This window comes from Brachycentrus maculatus, unplaced genomic scaffold (genome assembly GCF_059751285.1).
Source record: "Brachycentrus maculatus isolate JH-2025_06_01 unplaced genomic scaffold, ASM5975128v1 h1tg000144l, whole genome shotgun sequence".
Classification (NCBI taxonomy): Eukaryota; Metazoa; Arthropoda; class Insecta; order Trichoptera; family Brachycentridae; genus Brachycentrus; species Brachycentrus maculatus.
The window spans coordinates 3,041,814-3,069,381 of NW_028280897.1; the positions used below are offsets into that span (position 1 = coordinate 3,041,814).

Here is a 27,568-nt window from a genome sequence, read left to right on the forward strand (position 1 = left end):
CTGATGATTATTAAGTTTTAAATTTTATTTAAAAAAAATAATAATAACTTTTGTTTTCTGATAGTCAAGTATTTTTTGTATTTTATATTAACACTATTATTCTAGTTCTACTTATAAAACCTATACCCTTATACCATTTACTATGACCTAAATTATATTGTATACCCACACACAGGCCATGCCTTTGTGGAATCTTTTTTTTTATTTAGATTTATATTTTATTCATATATTTTTGTATTTGAATTTATGTCACGTAATGCAAAATAATTTAAAATAAAGAAAAAATAATAATAATCACGTCATTACACAAAGTTAATTCCGAATCAATAAAGAATATAACTTTTTATTTATTTATTACAATTATTGTTTTTAACATTCCCGAATGTAGAAACCGTTTTTAAACAATTCCAACAGAACTTTAAATATTTGGGAACCGACTACTTCGATTACCTAAGAAATTCAATGACTCATATACACGTTAATAATAAAAAATACACAATATAAAAATAAATTATATCACTCAAACATAAACAACAACTTATGTACAATAAATAATTACAAGTCCCTCTCCAAGCTTAAATTTGAAGAGTGTAAAGTAGAAACGTCTAGAAAATTAATTAAAATAAAAAAAAACTCTTGGAACCATGTTAAATACACACATATATATATATATATATTGATATCGTTTTTGATATATATATATATATATATATATATATATATATATATATATATATATATATATATGTAATAAAATAACTAGGTACCTACCTATACATTTTATTAAGTACTTACAAATAGTACCTACACAAAACAGTTCCAGCTCAGAATAAAACAAAAGACTTCCGATAATATTATTAACTGTCAGAATCATATAGATAGATAGATAGATATAAAAATTATTATAAAGATTAATTAAGAATAAACTTTAATTACAAAGCAACACATTGTTTATTTTATTATTATACACCCACTTTACATATTATTTACACTTAATTTTCAAAAGGAAAATATTACCACGTTATATATATATATATATATATATATATATATATATATATATATATATATATATATATATATATATATATATATATATATATATATCAAAAATAAATTACTAGTAAGATTTAAATTAAAAATAGATTATCATTTTATTGGATCTCATCAAAAATGAAAAAGAATATGGAAGTCTGGGCATTTACGAGGCTGACGACCGTCATGGGCTGGTTTAAATGATCACTTTACACACGTGTAACATTCACCAATTCTACCCATTGTTGACAACCACACTACTCAAATTTTTGGAAGTTCTATATATATATGAACCAATTTAGAATGTATAAAAATAGATTGATAAACGTTATTTGACGTTCGAATGGTTAAATATGTAAAGAATGCAAGGCTGAGATAAGCATTAACGATAGATTTAACAAAGCTGTTGTGAGATGGTTCGGACATGTGGAACGAATGAGTGAGGAAAGAACTGTAACAATAAATTTATGAGGTGAATGTAGTTAGAAAAGGAAGCAGAGGAAGACCGAGGAAAACTTGGGAGTGGTCAGGTCACGAGTCGGATTAATAGGCGGGTATGTATGAAGATTGTGTGGAATTCTATTACCTCTGCCTATCTTTGCGGGGCAGGTGCTTGACGGTTAACTTATTGAATAAGTAATATACATATTTAGAACCCACGGCGAAAAGCCATCTTTTAGATATCTATCTGTAGTTAAAACAAATATCGTGTGTAACTTGCGTCAGTGAATTTCTAGCTAGTTTTTACAATTTTTCAATGCAAAATTATATCGTATGTGCACTTAATTTTTCATTAAAAAACCAACCGTTTTTTTCTTCAAGTTTCTCTAAAATTACTTATTAATTTTTGATACTCGTGTATATATTTATAACACACGGGGAAGAGATAAGATATCTTTCTTAGTAAGAACGAATATCGTGTGCAATTAAATTTCTAATAAATTCATAATCATAATAAAAATATAATCACCGTTGCTCTGTGTTCAGATAACGTATTATGTATTTTTTTATTTATAAATTTGGCGTATGATTTGTAGAACTCCATTTTAATTTATGTTTTAAATGTTAAATGAAACGCTGCATTTATGAGTCTACTAAGTTGTATTTTATTGTTAAAAAACACATAAATTTTGTGACGATCGTTTCGCCTAGTTATGGCATTTTCAAACGAATGTCGCCATTCGTTCTCTTCAGCGACAACTCTTTTCTTTTCAATACCATATTTGCATTTCGATGAAAAACTTATTTTTTCTATACAAAACCGACGATTTAAGCAAACATTCAATTTAGGGAAATGCTACTGGATTCAAAGAAAATTCAGTTGTGGGCGTCATCCCGTCTCATGGAATCATACCATTTCGCTCACTCCTTTCAAGAACGTCATAAATCAAAAATCGTGAATTTTCAGTTGTGCATGTTTTCGAAATGCCCAGAATATATACTATATCCCAGCAAAAGCCGCATATTTTTAACTTAATATTTACCCGCTACAGGGCAGAAAGTGTTGTTTTAGCATTTTGAAGAAAAGGTATTGTTTAATTATTTTTTTAAATATACTAAATATTTTTCAAATGGAGAAAAAACATTCAGGTTTTACCTTAAAAGATCTGTTGCGCAGTAAAAAGTTCAATAAGTGGCTTGATATTTGTTTTTAATACATTGTATTATATTTTTAAACTTTTAAAACGATCTCCGGAAAAATCAAGTTTTTTGATATATGACGTTGTTGAAAGGATTGAGCGATATGTCCTTTTACAGTATGATTTGACTTTTAACCCTAATTATAGTATTCATGATCATCTGTTTACCTTTTTTGGATTCAAACAATAACACTGCGTGACATTAAATGTATGTTTCGTTGTATTACTCATTCCTCCATAGGTTTAACATGTCGCTCACTCCTTTCAAGAACGTCATAAATCAAAAATCGTCAATTTTCAGTTGTGTTTGTTTTCGAAATGCCCAGAAAATGTACAAAAATGTTCTTAGCCAAAGCGGCATATTTTTAACTTAATATTTACCCGCCACAGGGCAGAAAGTGTTGTTTTTGCATTTTGAAGAAATGGTATTGCTTAATTATTTTTGTAAATGTACTAAATAATTTTCAAATAGACAAAAAACCTTCAGGTTTTACCTAAAAAGATCTGTTGCACAGTAAAAAGTTCGATACGTGGATTGATATTTATTTTTGATATATTGTATTATATTTTAAATCTTAAAAAACGTTTTCCTGAGAAATCAAGTTTTTTGATTTATGACGTTCTTGAAAGGAGTGAGCGATGTGTCATTGTTCGTCACTTGGTGATAACATAAAATTTTCAGTTTATCTATAACTCGCTTATTTTATTTTATTTGATTTGGAAAAATAGATTAGTTATATTGATTCATTAACATTAACAAGTAACACAAAACAGGTATTTGTACCATTCCAGTTACAAAATTTCACATTTTGTAAGTTTGTGAAAATACCCGGAAGAGGGACGGGAGGGAGGAAAAGGGGAAAATGAAAAGATCAAAGCTCAAGTCAAAGACCAATTATATGACTATAGGGACACACCGCGATATGAATGTCGACTTACTATGTAAACGATCTCAGTGCTGACAACGTTCAGTAGAACATTTCCATATTCATCGTTGACCAATTTTGATGATCGATAAATATAGGAACTTTGTTTAGAGTTTGTTCTACTCGCGGGAAGCGCTAAGGTGTCAGTTGCCAGGTTATCCGACCGATTATCGAACGCGTATTTTTAACACGATTACGTTAATTTTCTGCCCGCCGCTGTACGGTAATTGATAGTCTTATTACAAGTTAAAAGGAAATATTTTTTCAATATTCTCCATATGAATTAGGTTACTGGTACAAGGCGTAGTGATGTCGCTCTGAATAAATACTGTTAGAAAATAATATTTTAATTGTGCGTTTATTTATTTTAAAAAGAGCGTATTTCTGTATAATATTTACTATGCATCGCTACTGGGATTACTTACATTAGATATATATATATATATATATATATATATATATATATATATATATATATATATATATATATATATATATATATATATATATATATATATATATATATATATATATATATATATATATATATATATATATATATATATATATATATATACACACACTCGTACTTGTAAAAAAAAATACATATCATTTACTCATACATCCTTCCCAATTATTTCGACTCCTGACCGGATCACTCCCTGGGTCTTCCTTTGCTTCTATTGGGAATTACATTCGCCTCATGAATTTGTTTTACTGTTCGTTCTACACTCATTCGATTCACATGTCCAAACCATCTCAACATACCTTTCTTTTATTGTATTATATCGACAATGCTTATTCCAGCCTTGCATTATTTCCTTATATCACCATTCGAACATCTATTTTACATCGTTTTGCCGCACCGATAGATCGCATTTCGACTGCATTCAGTCTAGTTTCATCCTTATTTTGCCAACTCCATGCTTCACTTCCATACATTAGGGTTTGTACCAGGACTCCATTGTGTACAACCTTTTGTGCTACATTTCATTAGTACCTACTTTGTGTATATTGTAAAGTTATGAATTTCGAAGTTTTATGACACTCCTTGGCAGCTAATCTACAGATAATGACAAATCGTCACCGATTTAGAATTGAGGACAGATTTGTGCCTTTGTTTGAAAAACATTAATATCTTTTTAATTCCATTATTCCGATAACCTGGAAGTAGCGATTAGAGAAATAACTGTAACTTAGATTTATTACGTGTATTATACCTTCGCAGATAGCAGTGAGTAATATGGACAAGTCAAGTATGTTGCATAGGTACATTTCAATATATATATATATATATATATATATATATATATATATATATATATATATATATATATATATATATATATATATATATATATATATATATATATATATATATATATATATATATATATATATATATATATATATATATATATATATATATATATATATATATATATATATATATATATATATATATATATATATATATATATATATATATATAAACGACGATATAAGAAAGGAATGCAAGGCTGAACAAGGAATAATTGAAAAGATTAGGAAGAGTTCTTTGCGGTGGTATGGACATGTGGAGCGAATGGATAGCGAGAGAATGACTAAAAAAATATATGTGGCGAATGTGAGAGGTAAAACAGAAGGTGGACGACCGAAAAAGACTTGGCACGATCAGATCAATCAGAACCTAAAATCTGGCGGTGTCAAAAGTCTGCGTAATCGGAGGGCGTGTATGACTAGATGTATGGATGTGAAGGAGGCGAGGAGTGTATGTCAGGACAGAAGAGTGTGGCGTTCTATCCTCTCTGCCTACCCCTGCGGGGAAACGGCGTGATGGTAGTAGTAGTAGTAATATATATATATATATATATATATATATATATATATATATATATATATATTACTACTACTATATATAATATTCTTCATCTTTGATGATATGTCAAAAAAAATATGAAAATAACTCCTGTAATTGGAGATAATCCAGATTTAGTGAAGACAAAGTTTTTGGACAAACTCAAAATGTTGTAAAATTATATTTTTATAATGAAAGATATTTAGTTTCTACTAGAGGCGAGCTTGTGTGTGGTGAACGTACATATGTAGATAGATATATTTTAAAATAATGGGTGCCGAATAAACGAATGAGAAAATATTAATTATAAATAATAAGCATGTTTGGCCCCGATCTTGTACTTACTATAGTAGCGCTGTAGCTCGGCGGTCATCGTTCCAAATATTATAGTATGACACAACCGCTTGTTTGTAACAGCTCTTCACGCGGCGTTTTCTTATATTGAAAAAAAAACTTATTTTGTCTTATCTTTTATTTATTTTAATAATAAAATAATAAATCCCTTACCGCACCCCAATGGTGCATAGGGCACTGCTTCATATGAACGCAATGTTATCTCGATCGATTACACATGAAGGAAAGGTGATCAGCCCTCCACTTCAGGTACCAGTCCAGTGTTATATTGAATAAATATTAGAGTGAAAAAATCACTTATATTTATTAAACCCCCCTGGGAATCGAACCCGGGACCTCCAGAACGGTAGGCGAGCATGCTGACCATTACACTACGGAGGCGGACTATTATTTACTTAAATATTATGTACAGGAAAAAATAAGTACATTGGCGGGCTTGTTACTAAAAAGCAATATCCTCCAACCAACTAACAACAGACTAGTGATATTGATCAAAACGTTTGATACCATATATAGCTTTACAACATTTTGAGTGTGTCCAAATACTTGTTCACAAAATCTTCTTTTCATCTCACCAATAGATGTCTCTAGCGAAGTTCTAGTGATTCAAGAACAATGTTTCTTATTTGGTTCATGTATTTAGAACTTCCAAGAATTTGAGTAGTGAGGTTGTCAATAATGGGTAGAATTGGTGAATGTTACACGTGTGTAAAGTGATCACTTAAACCAGCCCATGACGGTCGTCAGCCCCGTAAATGCCCAGACTTTCATATTCTTCTTCATCCTTGATGAGATGTCAAAAAGAAATAGAAATATTTGTATTTTTAAATATATGTCAAAAAATATATATATAACGTGGTAATAATTTTCTTTTGTAAATTGGGTGTAAATAATATGTAAAGTGGGTGTATAATAATAAAATAAACAATGTGTTGCTTTGTAATTAAAGTTTATAATATTTAAGTTAACAATATTTTTCTATCTATCTATCTGATTCTGACAGTTCAGAATATTCTATTTTTTCTATCTGACGTCTTTTGTTTTATTCAGTGCGACGTATGTGACATCTGGTGGTAGATTTGTACTATATGTAGGTACTTAATAAAATGTATAGGTAGGTACCTAGGTATTTTATTACATATATATATATATATATATATATATATATATATATATATATATATATATATATATATATACATATATTGTTTGCTTTTTTGTTTAACGGCCCGTTAGGATATCTCATTTCTAAAATCTGGCCCGGCTACTGAAAATGTTGGCCACCCATGTGTTAAATGATCCTTTTACTTTTAATTTCTCATTTTAATATCATGAAAATAATAAGAGGTACTCAGATATTTATTTCCAATTTAAATACGGGTCGGGGTAGAGAGTTACATCATTAGTGGAAGTTTCAGTTTAGTACGGGATCCTAAACTTATTGTAGCGGAGGTGATTCGCTTCGGTGAGTAAGCTAACAGAACATTTCCTTCCGCGTTATATTAACTTGGGTTAGGAGTTATATTAACTTGGTCCAGACGCTATTCGTTCGCTCCGGATATCATATTCCATCCGGTGCAGTGCAACGGATTTTCCGGCTACTTGTATATTTGTCTTTTCGACTTCGAAAACTTGAAATGTAATCCGTGAAAAAGTAAGGAACTCCATCCCAGTAGTGCAACTGAAAATGTAACATTTACATACTTCCCGTAGGTCGGCAAAGTGTGGCTCGGGAGCCGCAGGCGGCTCTTTGACCTTTTAAGAGGGGCTCCGGGACAAATATGCGCGGGAAGACTGTTTGATTATTTGTGCGAACAGTCTTTTTTAAGCATGACCTTTATTAAAAGCACACTGAGAAATCGTCTCGATGAGGATAACTTGGAAACGTGCTAAAAATAATCCCGTACAAACCTGGCTTTTATTCGCAATAATGTCCTTGCATGACCTTTGAAAGGTTAATCGATAATAGTGATAAGTAGTGTTTTATGGATACCTTACTGTCAAAAGATTTTTTTTTATCGATTCATAAAATCCTATTATTTTTTGACATCTCATCAAAGATGAAGAAGAATATAGAAGTCTGGGTCTGAAGTTATTTATTTTCATCTCACCAATAGATGTGTCTAGTGAAGTTCTAGTGATCCAAAAACAATGTTTCTAATTTGGTTCATATATATATATATATAGATCTTCCAAGAATTTGAGTAGTGTGGTTGTCAATAATGGGTAGAATTGGTGAATGTTACACGTGTGTAAAGCGATCACTTAAACTAGCCTATGACGGTCGTCAGCCCCGTAAATGCCCAGACTTCCATATTCTTCTTCATCTTTGATGAGATGTCAAAAAATAATAGGAAAATAATTCCTGTAATTGGAGATAATCCAGATTTTGTTAACAAGTATTTTGACACACTCAAAATGTTGTGAATGAAATTCTTATTAAGGATGAAATCATGTTTCATTGGATGTATAAAGGTTTTAAATTATAATACAGGTGTACTAGAATTGCAAACAGATTTCGCTCGTAAGAATAAAAATATATCGTTATAATGTGCTCTTTGACTAATAAGTTTGCCGACCACTGGCCTAGACTATACCTAATTCTTCCAAACTAATAGAAAATCTCGATATTCGAATTAATCCTAAGAATTGGTACTTGGATGCTTCACTTCCATACTTTAATATATCATATTCATAGTTGTATTTACCGAGTGATATTCGAATTAAACTTGAGTATCCATATGATATTCATAGTGGTAATTACCGAGTGATATTCAAATTAAACTCGTGAATTGTTACTTGAATGGTTTACATAAGTTTCATTAGTATATTATATTCATAGTTGTATTTACAGAGTGGTATTAAAATTAAACCTGAGATCGGTACTTGAATGCTTCACATCCATACATTAGTAAATTAAATTCATAGTCGCATTTAAATTAAACCTGATAATTGGTACTTGAATCGATAATTTATAAGAGAGTTTATCCTCTTTGTAGGAGAGATTGCCTTCATATTGAATTGGAAAAATTCCCAGTTTTCGCGATCACTCTCCAGTCTCCACTTCGGATGGATTTCGGAGAATCTCTCATAGGTTTCTGGGTTATGAATATGTAATAATTTGGTCGCTCGCTACTTTGAGCCGCGCTCTCGTGCCTGAAGTGTTTTGCTAAATATACTAATGTTTCCACTTCGAGCGCATCTTTCCAGCATCCCGAACCACATGGCCGCTTGTACCCACTTTCTATCGTGCTAAATATATATATTTATATATGTATATATATATATATATATATATATATATATATATATATATATATATATATATATATATAAATATATGTATATATATATATATATATATATATATATATATATATATATATATATATATATATATATATATGTATATGTATATATATATATGTATATATATATCCATATATACAGTGGTGGCCAAATGTATTAGGCACCTCCTACAAAATTGGTTTATGTCTTTAAATATGAATTCTTGCAATCTTTTCGGATTGTATCGTATTTTGATTTATTTTACCTACTACTTTTTACCTGCTATCCCGACCTACGACAGTTAGGGGCGTGGTTTATACAAAAACTTTCTTTTTACTAATTTCAAGGGCCAGTTTTATATGTGAAACGTTGCTTTCCAGTTATTTTAATCAGTGAAAAAGTGCATTTTTTGTACTTTTCATTTAAACCTTCATTATTTTATATTGAAATGCCGAAAAAACGTGATTCGAGTGAAACTGAGCGATCTTAAATAATTTTATTGAATTTAGAAGGGTTGAACCCGCGTAAAATTAGCTGAAAAAAATTTCAAAATCGGAAAAAATAATAAATTTATGCAAATAAATTCATGCATCATACCTTATTATCGACAAAAATACTTATTTGAATATTTTGTTATTGTTCCATCTAATTCTATTGAACGTTGTTGATTTCCTATCGATAAACACCCGAAGGTGTACGATAACACTGCAATGTTTTCAAATTCTAGCGATTGGAAAAAATATTTTCACATTTTCATATAAAACTCGCTGAAACATAAACAGCATATTGGGTCTGTGTTATGTACATATATTGGGTCAATGTCTTGTGTTACAAAAGTGGTTTACGATTATTTTTAATATAACGAAAAACGTCGTTTACGCTCTTTTATTTAGACATATTAAAAAAATATATGTTGGTAAAAACCACAATTTCATTAAATCAAACGTAAAACAATTTATTTTTATTAAAAATAATTGTATTATTTTTGACATCTCATGAAAGATATTCTTCTTCATCTTTGATGAGATGTCAAAAATAATATGAAAATAACTCCTGTAATTGGAGATAATCCAGATTTTGTGAACAAGTATTTGGACACACTCAAAATGTTGTAAATAAATTGGTTAAATTATAAGCTTAAATAATAAAAATGAAAATGGTATTTTCTGGCGTTTCTCATGTGTGTGATTATAATCCAGGATTCGGATCTCACATACTAATATAAGAGTTTCTGCTTAATAAAAAGCTTCTTTACATCTCACCAATAGATGTCTCTAGTGAAGTTCTATTGATTCACAGAACTTCCAAGAATTTGAGTAGTGTGGTTGTCAGTCAATAATGGGTAGAATTGGTGAATGTTACACGTGTGTAAAGTGATCACTTAAACCAGCCTATGACGGTCGTCAGCCCCCTAAATGCCCAGACTTCCATATTCTTCTTCATTTTCGATGAGATGTCAAAAATAATATGAAAATAACTCCTGTAATTGGAGATAATCCAGATTTTGTGAACAAGTATTTGGACACACTCAAAATTTTGAAAATAATTGTGGTTTTCTTTTTTTCTTTTCTTTCCTATATCAACATGTATCATATTCATTAAATTTATTTTTCAGCATTTAAATGTCTTCATTTTTTTATGTCTGTAGGAAGGTTGTTGAAGTAATTATTTCACAAATATTTAAAGTTCTGTTGGAAGTTTTTAGTATTGCATTTTGATATTGTACAGTCGTATTTATATCTCGAAGATGAACTTTTATTTAGATTTTAGTAATTTTCATCCTTAAACAGTTGGAGGACTGCTGTTTTTTTAATAGTTCCTAATTGGGAGCTTTAAATATTGAAAATAAGATTGAAAATAGCTTGTTGAGTTATATTTTAGTTTGCAATTTAGATAGGATGGATATTCTCCTAGAGCAGTCGTTTCTTTGGTTCTTCTGAAGCAGTCCAGAACTTTCCCTTCACACAATTAAACCACTTTTTTATTGAATAATTTTACAAAATACATATTTAAATAATACGTAATAGTTGGTAAATATACAAAACATTAGAAATATAACATTTCTACCTCTCTAATAGGATGTTCGTTTTAAAATTCTTCTTTTTTACTAAGTAAATTATAACAAAGTAAATTAAAGATAAAAATAATAATATTCCTTGGTATGGAGTCTAGGGAGGGGTAAGTCTTGTATGTTTTTTAAATTTAGTTTTGAAGGTTTGATACTTTTTTATAGATTTTAAGTGTTCCGGAAGATTATTAAAGTTTTTTTACATACCTACGCATAATGATTTGACGCTGGTGTTGTTTAACATCTGTGCAATATTAAATTATTAGAAAATCTAGTTACGTGAATTTTGCACTTCAGTTGTTTTTTCTTTAAAAGTTTGTAGGATAGAAGCTTTATAAAAAAATTATTCAATTGTTGCTACATTGTTCTTCAAATACTAATTTTGAAGAACTTAATGTACTTATAGATGCGAGTGATCCACTTAATACTGCCTATTATCAATTATTGAATCGGGTCCAATTCGTTATTGAGATTAATTCATGTATAACACAGTTAAATTCTAAGTAGCGAATGATTTACATCAATAGTTTTATTGATATCGCGACATAGGAGAGGAAGTCTCTTCAAAAAATAATATATTAATTATGTTTATGAATTAAAATTAAGAAAAGTGTGTTGAGATGGTTTGGTCAAACAAATTTATGAGGCTAATGAGTAATAGAAGCAGAGGAAGACTGAAGAAAACTTGGCATGATCAAGTATTTGAAATACTTGTGCGTGGTCAGGTGAGGAGTCGGAATAATCGGCGTGTATGTATGAGAAGATGGCTGAATGTGGAATAAGAGAAGATTGTGCGCAAGGACAGATTGGTGTGGTGTTCTTTTCTCTCTGCTTATCCTAACGGGGAAGCGGCATGATGGTTAGTTTAATTTTTATGTCAGATAAATTTGGGAGCTCGTAATACATAATACGTAAACGAATTTGTGAACTGATTGGTGTCATAAGTTTCGAGTAATCGAATCCAAAAACCGAATGGATCTTTGTCAGACGGGAGGAATATTTAATTTAACATACTCAACCTATAAAGGATTGTATTAGACTCGTTTTGTGTTTATAACAGCTGATATAATTAATATTTTCATTCATAATTTTCTTTTGGATAATTCGCCTTCGAAAAACGTTATTTTAGTAAGTTGGCTATGAATGACGTCACAGAAACGATGGAGTTATAATAATGTTGGTGTCATTGCTAAATTATTGGCGGCTCTATTTGTTGATGTCTATGGCCCACCCTCCTACTCCCCTCCCCTTATATTTGTATAACACAAATGGTAGTGTAGTGGTAACCAAATAATCCACACTACTACTATTACAGCTCTATAAACCATAGACAATAAACCATATGACGTCATAAAACGTTCGATGACGTATGCGAACGCGCGTTTTTCGTTTTATTCAAATATCTAAAGTTTAAATCTTCATATCTCCCTTAGTTCTCTACAGATTTCAATAAGAATGCACCGATAGTCTTGTGATTTTTCATATTAATTATTAAATAATAATCACGCATCGTAATATTTATCCATTAAATAACTACATCTTTTATTATTAGTCGTTATTTGATTCAATTGTTCACGTTTAAAAATTAACCGGTTAGTCACGTCTCTATATGTTTTACCTTTAAAGGTAATATAAAATGCTCCCACGATAATATATTTTCACTCATGTAATGCTCTTGAATATTCCCGGATGAAATATAAATACGCGTAAAAGGCTTTCCTTAAATATGGATTGAGGCTATAAGAAATGAGTACTCCTTGAGCGGGATGAATATTTGATTTCGCGTGTTACGAATTTTTCTGGAGAAAAACCTTTAAATAACGCGGCTGTATGTCACTGTATTTTTCGTTGTTGAAAAAAGTTTCTTTGAGTTTTTATAATATCGCTCACTCCTTTCAAGAACGTCATAAACCAAAAGTCATCAATTCTCAGTTGTGCGTGTTTTCGGAATGCCCAGAAAATGTTCTATATCCCAGCAAAAGCGGCATATTTTTAACTTAATATTTACCCGCTACAGGGCAGAAAGTGATGTTTTTGCATTTTGAATAAAAGGCACTGTTTAATTATTTTTTTTAAATATACTAAATATTTTTCAAATGGAGAAAAAACCTTCAGGTTTTACCTAAAAAGATCTGTTGCACAGTAAAAAGTTCAATAAGTGGCTTGATATTTATTTTTAATACATTGTATTATATTTTTTTAAATTTAAAAACGTTCTCCTGAAAAATCTAGTTTTTTGATTTATGACGTTCTTGAAAAGAGTGAGCGATATGTCCATATTATTAGAGCTCCATTTCTCTGTATTTTCTACAATTGTGAATATTCGGCAAAAATATAATCGGAACCCCCTTTTTATAATAACCTAAAGACTATTTTAAATATAGTCAAAATAAACCGAAACAGCAGATATATGATTCATTCGTTAAAATTTATGCAGTACGGCCTTACAGAGCCTTCAGGATATTATTCATAGGGCACTGCATCATATAAACACAGTGTTATCTTGATCGTTAACACAAGCACCAGTCCAGGGTAATATTGAATAAATATTCGGGTGAAAAAATCACTTATATTTATTTGACCCCTCCTGGCAATCGAACCTGGGTACGGTAGCCGAGCGTACTGACCATTCCACTACGGATGCGGACTTGAGAACATAAATTACAGTAATTTCATCTACCGAGCATTAGGAAAAGGGTTCCATAAACAACTCTACAGTGATGATTATAGTCGTTAATTGAAGGGGCTTACGACCGTCATAGGCTGGTTTAAGTGATCACTTTACACACGTAAAACATTCACCAATTCTACTCATGAATGGCATCCACACTACTCAAATTCTTGGAACTTCTAAATATATTGATCAAATTCGAGACATAGTCTTTGAATTCACTAACTCCTAATAGGAGATAATTCAGGTTTGTGAACAAGTATGTGGACCCACTCAAGATGCTGTGAATAGCAATGAAGTTACTGATTTTAGTTATATGGGTTTGCTTGTGAGTTTACATAGCATAATCCTTAGATTTCCGACAGGCGACATGGCTGATGTTTCTAGTTGGATAGAACATAATCATTCTAAGTCTCGTTATACCTCCGAGTCGTGAGTTTGAGGATCAGTTCTGTGAGTGAGTAAAGTAGGCCCGTAATAATAATGTACGTTCATGCTTCTCTTGGGAACGTTTTGCTGAGAATCGTTTAGCCCCAAGCTATTTATAAATGATGCGTTCACATATCCCCGTGTTAATTCACATCTTACACGAGGCAATATAGTATAAGGGTTAATTTTTAAAAAAATGTTTCAGTATTTTAATTTTGATTTAACATGTCAAGTACTACTTTTTCTTAAATTCCATTACGCTCACTCCTTTCAAGAACGTCATAAATAAAAAATCGACAATATTCAGTTGCGCGTGTTCTCTGAATGCCCAGAAAATGTACTATATCCCAGCAAAAGTGGTATATTTTTAACTTAATATTTACCCGCTACAGGGCAGAAAGTGTTGTTTTTATTTCTTTAAATATACTAAATATTTTTCAATTGGAGAATAAACCTTCAGGTTTTACCTAAAAGATCTGTTGCACGGTAAAAATTTCAATAAGTGGCTTGATATTTATTTTTAATAATTTATTTTTAACCAGGCTTTAAAAGGTCATCTACGTTGAGATGTCAAAATGTATAAATAACTATATATTTTTATTGACATCTCATCAGAGATGAAGAAGAATATGGAAGTCTGTGCATTAACGGGGCTGACGACCGTCATAGGCTGGTTTAAGTGATAACTTTACACACGTGTAACATCCACCAATTCTACCCATTATTGCAACCACACTACTCAAATTCTTGGAAGCTCTATATATATGAACCAACTTTGAAACATTATTCTTGAATCACTAGAACTTCACTAGAGACATTTATTGGTGAGATGAAAAGAAGCTTTTGATTGAGCAGAAACTCTTTTATTAGTATGTGAGGTCCGAATCCTGGATTATAATCACACACATGAGAAACGCCAAAAAATAAATGGTTCAAAATTGGTTCATATAAATAGAACTTCCAAGAATTTCAGTAGTGTGGTTGTCAATAATGGGTAGAATTGGTGAATGTTACACGTGTGTAAAGTGATCACTTAAACCAGCATACGATGGTCGTCAGCCCCGTAAATGCCCAGACTTCCATATTCTTCTTCATCTTTAATGAGATATCAAAAAAATAATATGAAAATAACTCCTGTAATTGGAGATAATCCAGATTTTGTGAACAAGTATTTGGACACACTTAAAATGTTGTAAAAATAACTCCTCAGTGCGAAACCCAGATTTGCGAACAAGGATTTTGCACGCTCAAACATGTCGCGAATAATAACAGTCCTTTTGATTTAAACGATACCGTTTGCGATACGGTTAAAAGCTTCTGAAAATCGTTTGAAATCTGTCATGCCCTGAAAGCTTTCGTGCCGTATACTGGTATGAGTTCAGTACTTCGGGTGTGGGCTGTCATGTCTCCATGCGTCCTCACGTCTCGCGACGCTCGTAAACAATACCAGCCCTCCAAATAACGGATGATTGCGACGTTTTCCTCGGTACGGCTAGGGGTGCGTATTTCTAAAGTACACAAGGCCGGAAACCGTCCATACGTCGTGGCTTGTACTAATAATACAAATAATAACAATTTTAGGTAATTTATATAGCGTTCGTAAAACACTACCTCAAGGGCGCCTACACAGACGTAAATTTCGCGAATAATGTGACAAATCGCTCACTCCTTTCAACAACGTCATAGATAAAAAAAACTTGATTTTTCAGGAGATCACTTTTAAAGTTTAAAAATATAATAGAATGTATTAAAAATAAATATCAAGCCACTTATTGAACTTTTTACTGAGCAACAGATTTTTTAGGTAAAACCTGAATGTTTTTTCTCCATTTGAAAATATTTAGTATATTTAAAAAAATAATAATTAAACAATACCTTTTCTTCAAAATGCATAAACAACACTTTCTGCCCTGTAGCGGGTAAATATTAAGTTAAAAATATGCCCCTCTTGCTGGGATATAGTACATTTTCTGGGCAGTTCGAAAACATGCACAACTGAAAATTTATGATTTTTGATATATGACGTTCTTGAAAGGAGTGAGCGAAATGTGTTATGTTCAGAGTAATCATTATGTGTTTTTCGGTACCTACGTTTTTTTACTTTTTGTTGTATTTTCAGTACTGTTTGCTAACATTTTTGGTTGTATAATATTTCGTGGGTGCATTCTGGCCCCGTATAGTTTAGAAACACGTGTAAGGGTAGGAGTATCACTCGTTCGGGGCGTGCTGTAAACTATATGTAGGCCACGTCAGTCAATCCCATATTTCAGCGGCGCGCCCTTCTCTTCGATACTGGCATACCCAGGCCCACCCTATTAGGCTGTCCAATTGAACACCGCCTAATTTACAGCCTACCTGTACATAGGAACCAATCGATATTGGACGAAAATTATTGGAACACCAATTCAATTGAAGTAATTTGATTAATTTATTCGGCGCTCGCTTTGTGGTAATGTCTATCCATTAAAAATGAAAATTTTACTTGGTAAATACCACTATTTCTTAAAATCTATTGTGACATGTGTTTCGATGTATTCCACGTCGTTTTCAAACACTGTTTTTGTATAATGCAGCGCCTTGTGCACCATTGGGTGTGGACAAGGTTCGACAAAAACACAACTACCAGATTGAAATATTTTACAATAATTAAAGAAAACACTTCGTTTTTTACCACTTGAGTTTTATTATAGACTACATGTTTCAGAAGCTATACTTCCATCATTCAGGTCTGTATAATAACTAAAATATAAAATATAAAATAACGAAAATATAAATATGAAATATTTTCATTTTTTTAAATTAATTTTACTTGGTATATACCACTATTTCTTAAAATCTATTGTGATATGTGTTTTAATGCATTCCACGTTATGTTTATACACTGCTTATATATAATGCAGTGCCTTGTGCACCATTGGGTGCGGATAAGGGTTTGACAAAAACACAACTATCGGATTGAATATAAAATTTTATTTTCATAAACAGTAGATATGTGAATGTGTCAACAAAACCCTTACGTCTTTTGCAGTAATTATTTTATTTCAATTTCACTTGGTAAATACGTCTGTTTCATCTATTTGTGATACGTGTTTCGACGCGTTCGGCATCATTTTCAAACTCTTTATTTGAAAATTATGCGAAATTCATCGAAACAAGTGTCACAATAGATTTTGAGAAAAGTAAAAATTTTAATAAAAACAATTTATATATTACCGCAAAGCGAAAACTGAGAAAACTTGCAGTATTTTTTAATTAATTTTTTAAAATTATTATAATTATCACAGTTTTTCATATTTTTCCATTCCATTAGGGTAGGCACTTCTTATGTGCCTATATGAAATGCACGCCACTGGGTGAACTATCTTAAATTCGTACGTTCATAAGTGAAGAACCTTAATTATTTTGATTTTTCTCTAATAATACTGTATCATGTACTTCAACAATTAGATTTGCACCTCACCTTGGAATACGTACATAATGGCATAATTTTATATGATCAAATCAACGGACGGGCAGTATTTAGGTTCGCTGTTCATGTCAGGAAGTAATTATGTGTGTTATATTATGGTACCACTCATCTGTGATTATTCTACATATCGCTCACTCCTTTCAAAAACGTCATAAATCATAAAACTTGATTTTTCAGGAGAACGTTTTTAAAGTTTAAAAATACAATACAACATATTAAAAATAAATATCAAGCCACTTACTGAACTTTTTACTGTGCAACAGATCTTTTTAGGTAAAACCTGAAGGTTTTTTCTCCGTTTGAAAAATATTTAGTATATTTAAAAAAATAATCAAACAATACCTTTTCTTCAAAATGCAAAAACAACACTTTCTGCCCTGTAGCGGGTAAATATTACGTTTAAAATATGCCTCTTTTGCTGGGATTTAGTACATTTTCTGGGCATTCCACAAACATGCACAACTGAAAATTGACGATTTTTGATTTATGACATTCTTGAAAGGAGTGAGCGATATGTGCTTTACATAGATTCAAATACAAACAACACTAAATCGACCCTTTTCCGGAAAATCTATTTGGTATACGTTATCTATTTGGTATACGTTATCTATTTGGTATACGTTATCTATTTGGTATACGTTATCTATTTGGTATACGTTATCTATTTGGTATACGTTATCTATTTGGTATACGTTATCTATTTGGTATACGTTATCTATTTGGTATACGTTATCTATTTGGTATACGTTATCTATTTGGTATACGTTATCTATTTGGTATACGTTATCTATTTGGTATACGTTATCTATTTGGTATACGTTATCTATTTGGTATACGTTATCTATTTGGTATACGTTATCTATTTGGTATACGTTATCTATTTGGTATACGTTATCTATTTGGTATACGTTATCTATTTGGTATACGTTATCTATTTGGTATACGTTATCTATTTGGTATACGTTATCTATTTGGTATACGTTATCTATTTGGTATACGTTATCTATTTGGTATACGTTATCTATTTGGTATACGTTATCTATTTGGTATACGTTATCTATTTGGTATACGTTATCTATTTGGTATACGTTATCTATTTGGTATACGTTATCTATTTGGTATACGTTATCTATTTGGTATACGTTATCTATTTGGTATACGTTATCTATTTGGTATACGTTATCTATTTGGTATACGTTATCTATTTGGTATACGTTATCTATTTGGTATACGTTATCTATTTGGTATACGTTATCTATTTGGTATACGTTATCTATTTGGTATACGTTATCTATTTGGTATACGTTATCTATTTGGTATACGTTATCTATTTGGTATACGTTATCTATTTGGTATACGTTATCTATTTGGTATACGTTATCTATTTGGTATACGTTATCTATTTGGTATACGTTATCTATTTGGTATACGTTATCTATTTGGTATACGTTATCTATTTGGTATACGTTATCTATTTGGTATACGTTATCTATTTGGTATACGTTATCTATTTGGTATACGTTATCTATTTGGTATACGTTATCTATTTGGTATACGTTATCTATTTGGTATACGTTATCTATTTGGTATACGTTATCTATTTGGTATACGTTATCTATTTGGTATACGTTATCTATTTGGTATACGTTATCTATTTGGTATACGTTATCTATTTGGTATACGTTATCTATTTGGTATACGTTATCTATTTGGTATACGTTATCTATTTGGTATACGTTATCTATTTGGTATACGTTATCTATTTGGTATACGTTATCTATTTGGTATACGTTATCTATTTGGTATACGTTATCTATTTGGTATACGTTATCTATTTGGTATACGTTATCTATTTGGTATACGTTATCTATTTGGTATACGTTATCTATTTGGTATACGTTATCTATTTGGTATACGTTATCTATTTGGTATACGTTATCTATTTGGTATACGTTATCTATTTGGTATACGTTATCTATTTGGTATACGTTATCTATTTGGTATACGTTATCTATTTGGTATACGTTATCTATTTGGTATACGTTATCTATTTGGTATACGTTATCTATTTGGTATACGTTATCTATTTGGTATACGTTATCTATTTGGTATACGTTATCTATTTGGTATACGTTATCTATTTGGTATACGTTATCTATTTGGTATACGTTATCTATTTGGTATACGTTATCTATTTGGTATACGTTATCTATTTGGTATACGTTATCTATTTGGTATACGTTATCTATTTGGTATACGTTATCTATTTGGTATACGTTATCTATTTGGTATACGTTATCTATTTGGTATACGTTATCTATTTGGTATACGTTATCTATTTGGTATACGTTATCTATTTGGTATACGTTATCTATTTGGTATACGTTATCTATTTGGTATACGTTATCTATTTGGTATACGTTATCTATTTGGTATACGTTATCTATTTGGTATACGTTATCTATTTGGTATACGTTATCTATTTGGTATACGTTATCTATTTGGTATACGTTATCTATTTGGTATACGTTATCTATTTGGTATACGTTATCTATTTGGTATACGTTATCTATTTGGTATACGTTATCTATTTGGTATACGTTATCTATTTGGTATACGTTATCTATTTGGTATACGTTATCTATTTGGTATACGTTATCTATTTGGTATACGTTATCTATTTGGTATACGTTATCTATTTGGTATACGTTATCTATTTGGTATACGACATTAACAAGAATAATTTGGGATAATTTATTTAATCATTTTCGTAAAATACTACCTCGAGGGCACTGTGATAGTATACAATACATTGTTCATACTTGGACAAAACAATGATAAATATTATGTTTACTCTTCTTTGGGTACAACGTCAGATTGCCTGGTCATATTTGTCACATCTGGCTCTGGTCCGTTAGGGTCATCGAACGCACTTTTGACACATATGATAACGGCGGGTATGTATGAGGGAGATGCGTGAATGTGGAAGAGGCGAAAATTGTTTGTGAAGACAGAGTCGTGTGGCGTTCTATTCTCTCTGCCCACCACCGCGGGGTAGCGGCGCGATGATTAGTCAGATAGTGTACGAGCATATATATGTGTGGGCGTTTTATTCGGAATTCACGAATAACGTTGTAGATCCATGAATTTGGAAGAGGCGCAGATTGGTTGTGAAGACAGAGCGGTGTGGCGTTCTATTCTCTCTGCCTATTTAATCCCTTGGGAAGCAGCGAGATGGTGTTTGAAGATGAACACGTGTTTCGATTTATTCCGCATAATTTACGAGGAATGCATTGAAATTCGGGTCACAATAGATTTTTAAGAAATAGTGGTATTTACCAAGTAAAAATGATTTGTTTTTATTAACGTACAAGGGCCCAAGTCTAACAGAATGCATGCGAACTTGAAACCAGTTTTTCTGAACTTGTTCCGCCTTGTGTTGGCTGGCGTTGTCTGGCTGCCAATTTGCCCGGTTGCCCGGTTGCCCAATTGCCCGGTTGCCCAATTGCCCGGTTGCCCGGTTGCCCGGTTGCCAGGTTGCCAGGTTGCCCGATTGCCTGGTTGCCTGTTCGGCTGCTCTGGGCTCGGGCACAACGTGGCATTATCACGGTAGGCTGTACCGAAAACTTCAACGGGACAACAAACGCCATCGTGTATTACGTCATCCGTAGGGTGACCATGAATCCCAGATCGAGTAAAGCTTTTTTGATTTACGTTTCACTTGATAAATACCACTATCAGTAAATAGTGATATTTATCAAGTAAAACTTAAATTAATAATTTATATATTTTGTATAATTAAAGCATTGTGAACGTTGTGGTATGGTAATAAAATACTCTTCTTATCATTCATCGTTAATTTTTTGTAATTTTTAAAATATTCTTATTGTGATTCATTTGTCTTCTTTTTCTCTTTCGAAATGTTATTTTTGTATAAATATCAGACCTACAAATATCAGAAACCGGTAGTCACGAATTAGTGTTTATTAAAGTGGTATTACAAGAAGTAGACGAAAAATGATGAGTAGAGTGTTAATAAAGAATAGATTGGAATTGCTGAAAGGTATTTTACGAATTGTTTATTCGGCACAAAAAAACGCGCTTAGAGTGTGAGAAATGAAGACTCTAAGTAGCATATCAGGCAAGAGTCTTCGAGATAGAATAAGAAACGCCAGGATCAGGGATAAATCGTAGTCGTACAGGAGAAAGTGATCATCTAACAAAACGTAAAATGTTCAGGAGGGAGTGATTTATGTCAATTTTGCTTGGTAAGAAAATAAACATCAATGTAGTTAGTCATTTTTAACAAGTCAATATATTATACTTCCAAGTTTAAAATCCTTTGGGATTTTTTCAGAGCAATATTAAGCTAGTATATTAAGATATCAAATAGTCAATGTCGTTTTTGTAAAAAGAGCACTTGGTCACTTTCTCCCGTATGACTACGAGATGCGAGATCGAAGATATCGTTAGGTGGGAAAGGCAACGATTGAGACAATGGTATGCGCATGTGAGGTCGGCCAAACGCGCATACCATTGTCTTATTCTCCTCCTTGAATATGATAATGATATGTGATCTTCGGTATGTGATAGGACTATCCCGGTCCAATCGGGATGTGTGGTGACCCTGCGTCATTTGGCGTGGGGGCCGGCCCGCCTGCACCCACCTCCTTCTGTCTGGAGAGCGAAAGTTTTAAACGCGCCACACATTTTTGCACCGATCCAACAGTCGACAATATTACTAACATCGAACGGCGAAGATTTAAACACAAAAAATGCTAACGCGGATTCTCACCGCGGAACCACACTACTCAAATTCTTGGAAGTTCAATATACATATATAAGAACCAATTTTGAAACATTGTTCTTGAATCACTAGAACTTCACTAGAGACATCGATTGGTGAGATGAAAAGAAGCTTTTTACTGAGCGGAAAGTCTTTTATTAGTATGTGTTAAGTCAAAATTTATACAATAGTTTAAATGCGTTTAGCTTTATCATTTTAGAAATTATGCCCGCAATTCTAGGTGTATTATAGGTTCAGACAGAAGGGTGGATACTTGGCTGGGGAGTTGGATTCCTGTCCGTGTTAAGCTATTTAGAAAGTTCTCCTTCTCTATTGTCATCGGACACTGAAAGAACGTGATTCATTTATCCTCAATAATTAAATATACATATATATATATATATATATATATATATATATATATATATATATATATATATATATGTATATATATATATATATATATATATATATATATATATATATATATATATATATATATATATATATATATATATATATATATATATATATATATATATATATATATATAAATTCTAAGTTATGGTTATCATCTACTACTCAGCGTAGATACAGCTTTGATTCCGTAATCGAAGCCACGGAAGCAAGTCTGCAGTTTATTTTTCCCTCACCCGCAGATAGCGTAAAATTGAATAATTCATATTATGGCTCGTACAATTAGCCTTTTAATTTTATGTATTCGTGTTACTGAAATGATACGTATGGATTGGCTGCCTCGGTCTGGACTAGCCAGCGACACTAACAACGACAATTACAGTAACGGAACTCGACTATGCCAAGTTACAAGCGTATTCTATTGTTGGGATTTTACACTTTATACTGTTGTAAACAGTTTTTGGAGATAAATGTATTAATTTTAAATCAAACGCAGATTTTATGAGTCTACTTAGTTGTATTTTATTAACAAAAACACATAAAAAAAAATATTTTGACAGTAGTTTCACCTTGTTAGGGCATTATCAAACGAATGTTATTTTTGACGAACTGAAAAATTCGCTCTGGTAGTCTTTTGGTAAAAAAGTGGTGTTTCTTGCTGTTTTTTTTTCGTCTTTTTTTATTTTATTTTTTAAATACAAAATGTACATATAATTTATTTGCATCTTTAATTTGGCTAATTAGGCAAAGCCTGTGTTGAGCCGAAATATTTTTGGTAAAAAAGTGGTGTTTCTCGCTGTTTTTTTTTCATCTTTTTTTATTTTATTTTTTAAATACAAAATGTACATATAATTTATTTGCATCTTTAATTTGGCTAATTAGGCAAAGCCTGTGTTGAGCCGAAATATTTTTGGTAAAAAAGTGGTGTTTCTCGCTGTTTTTTTTTCATCTTTTTTTATTTTATTTTTTAAATACAAAATGTACATATAATTTATTTGCATCTTTAATTTGGCTAATTAGGCAAAGCCTGTGTTGAGCCGAAATATTTTTGGTAAAAAAGTGGTGTTTCTCGCTGTTTTTTTTTTCATCTTTTTTTATTTTATTTTTTAAATACAAAATGTACATATAATTTATTTGCATCTTTAATTTGGCTAATTAGGCAAAGCCTGTGTTGAGCCGAAATATTTTTGGTAAAAAAGTGGTGTTTCTCGCTGTTTTTTTTTCATCTTTTTTTATTTTATTTTTTAAATACAAAATGTACATATAATTTATTTGCATCTTTAATTTGGCTAATTAGGCAAAGCCTGTGTTGAGCCGAAATATTTTTGGTAAAAAAGTGGTGTTTCTCGCTGTTTTTTTTTCATCTTTTTTTATTTTATTTTTTAAATACAAAATGTACATATAATTTATTTGCATCTTTAATTTGGTTAATTAGGCAAAGCCTGTGTTGAGCCGAAATACTTACATGCTAAATTGCAAGTGCTTAATCAATTCAATCTTTTAACGTTTTTAAAACCGCAAATAAAATACGCCGTAGTGTTTATCAGGCCAAATATTGTTTTTAAAAATAAAAGTTATTTTTTAATTTATGATTTGGAATTAAAAAGTTAAAGTAAAAGTTTCGTAAAAGTAGCGCCCTTAAGGGCGCTACTTTTACGAAAATGGCTATATAAAAAATCTTTATTTATTTTTATTATTATTTTATTATAATAAGAAATATATATGAAATACAAGTACTCGAGTTATAAGCGCCTTAATATAAAACAAAGCTTTTTAAAATAAAGCGATTTTTTTCTACCATTTACTCGTATACGAATATCATATAAATATACTGGTTTGAAGAAATCAGATGTACGTCGCGTCGTACTACCTCGTATGACGTAAATGCGGAATTTTACAATGTAAAATATATATTTTATATGTATACGCTTTGTCATATCAAGTTATCCTGGGGGGGTTCGTAACATATTTTGTAACAAATAAAATTCCTCCTCATCCCTGAATTCTTTAGCCAAATTCCTGTACAACATTTAAGTACATTGCTACACGGGAGATGAGAAGAGCGGGAATACATTTTGTCGCCGAATTATGCCTCGGGCCAGCCCTAGGTAAACACTGGTATGAAAGGAAATTTCGCATGGTATCAACAATTTACGTTTTGATATCATGAGAAATGCGAAATAGACGCGGTTCGTTCTTGAACGACCGGATCTTAATAACCCGTTCATTTGCTAAATAATATCTCGTTCACTGGTTTACTATTTAACGTTTGGTTTACTATTGCAAAACAAAAATTTTAAGATTTTTTTTGCATTAGACTGTAATATAAGGAAACACTCTCCTTACCATCCATTGTTAATTCTGTGTAATACCACTTTTTTAAACACTTATTTGTGACTGCCGGTTTCGGAAAATCATTCCATCATCAGGTCATTAAAATTACAATGCCATATTTACATTTCTCTCATTTAATTTTTTTATACAAATGTCAAATCGTAATAATTTTGTTTTAACTATAATAATTTTAATGTAATAATTTTATTTGAATTTTAATGACCTGATGATGGAATGATTTTCCGAAACCGGTTGTAACAAATAAGCGTTTAAAAAAGTGGTATTACACAAAGTAAACAATGGATGGTAAGGAGAGTGTTTTATTACCATACCACAAAGTTATCATTGGTTTTAATATACAAAAAAATGTAATGTAAGGCCCTCACGTATGGAAGTGAAGCGTGGAGTTTATATAAGAAGGATAAAGGTAGACTGAATGCCGTCGAAATGCGTTCTCTCAGTGCGGCAAAATATATCTTCAACCTTGTCTTAATACCTTGTATACATCTTACCTTGTATGATATATCTTCAAAGTGTGATAAAAGGAATGAATGCAAAGCTTTGATAAGCATTATCGATAAAAATTAAAAAAGGCGTGTCGAGATGGTTTGGGCATGTGCATGTGCATAGAATGAGTTAAGAAAAGATAGTCAGACAAATTTATGAGGCAAATGTGGTTGGTAATAGAAGCGGAAGAATACCAAGAAAAACTTGTCATGATCAAGTATTTGAAATACTCGAAAGTGGTCAGGTCAGGAGTCAGAATAATCGGCGTGGATGTAAGAAGATGTATGAACGCGGAAGAGGCAAAGATTGTGTGCAAAGACAGATTGGCGTGGCGTTCTATGCTCTCTGCCTACCCTTGTGTGGAAGCGGCGTAATGGTTAGTTAGTTAAGACTGTAATATGAACAGTTAATGCATAGTATTTTATACTCGAACGTGTAACATCAGCACTGCAAATGATACCAGATATTATCTCTCGGTTACTCCCGTATCGCTCACTCCTTTCAAGAACGTCATAAATCAAAAATCGGCAATTTTCAGTTGTGCGTGTTTTCGGAATGCCCAGAAAACTATATCCCAGCAAAAGCGGCATATTTTTAACTTAATATTTACCCGCTACAGGGCAGAAAGTGTTGTTTTTGCATTTTGAAGAAAATGTATTGTTTAAATATTTTTTGAAAAACACTAAATATTTTTCAAATGGAGAAAAAACCTTCAGGTTTTACCTAAAAAGATCTGTTGCTCAGTAAAAAGTTTAATAAGTGGCTTGATATTTATTTTTAATACATTTTATTATATTTTTAAACTTTAAAAACGATCTCTTGAAAAATCAAGTTTTTTTATATATGACGTTCTTGAAAGGAGTGAGCGATATGTTATCATGAATATGCCCGTAACGACATAATAAGTCTCGTGTTTATTAATTTGTACTGTGCTTGATTACGCGAGTACCTACTTGCCAATAAAGATGACATTTATTTCTGTATTTCCTGTTTTCTAGTCATTAAACTGTTCATTGTGTATGAACGATTTGAAAAAATGTACATCTATCATTTTTATTACAAATGTGCATATCGCACTCTTGACCTATTCGAGGCTGGCATTGTAGTGAAAAGATAACGTTGTTACTACTTAGTGTAGTTATAGGTGTCTCAGCTTTATATGGAACATATCGCTCACTCCTTTCAAGAACGTCATAAATCAAAAAACTCGATTTTTCAGTAGAACGTTTTTAAAGTTTAAAAATAAAATACAATGTATTAAAAATAAATATCAAGTCGCTTATTGAAATTTTTACTGTGCAACAGATGTTTTCAGGTAAAACCTGAAGGTTTTTTCTCCATTTGAAAAATATTAAGCATATTTAAAAAAAATAATTAAACAATACCTTTTCTTCAAAATGCAAAAACAACACTTTTTGCCCTGTAGCGGGTAAATTTTAAGTTAAAAATATGCCTCTTTTGCTGGGATGTAGTACATTTTCTGGGCATTCCGAAAACATGCACAACTGAAAATTGACGATTTTTACAACATTTTGAGTGTGTCCAAATACTAAAAAAGCTTCTTTACATCTCACCAATAGATGTTTCTAGTGAAGTTCTAGTGATTCATGAACAAGGTTTCTAAATTGGTTCATATATATAGAACTTCCAAGAATTTGAGTAGTGTGGTTGTCAATAATGGGTAGAATTGGTGAATGTTACACGTGTGTAAAGTGATCACTTAAACCAGCCTATGACGGTCGTAAGCCCCGTAAATGCCCAGACTTCCATATTCTTCTTCATCTTT

General features: G+C 31.4%; 1 protein-coding gene across 2 annotated transcripts in view; it reads left to right on the top strand.

Moving 5' to 3' along the window:
• Nucleotides 1-27,568, top strand: part of Evi5 (ecotropic viral integration site 5) — a 110,383-nt gene that overhangs the window by 46,110 nt on the left and 36,705 nt on the right. The window lies entirely within an intron of this gene.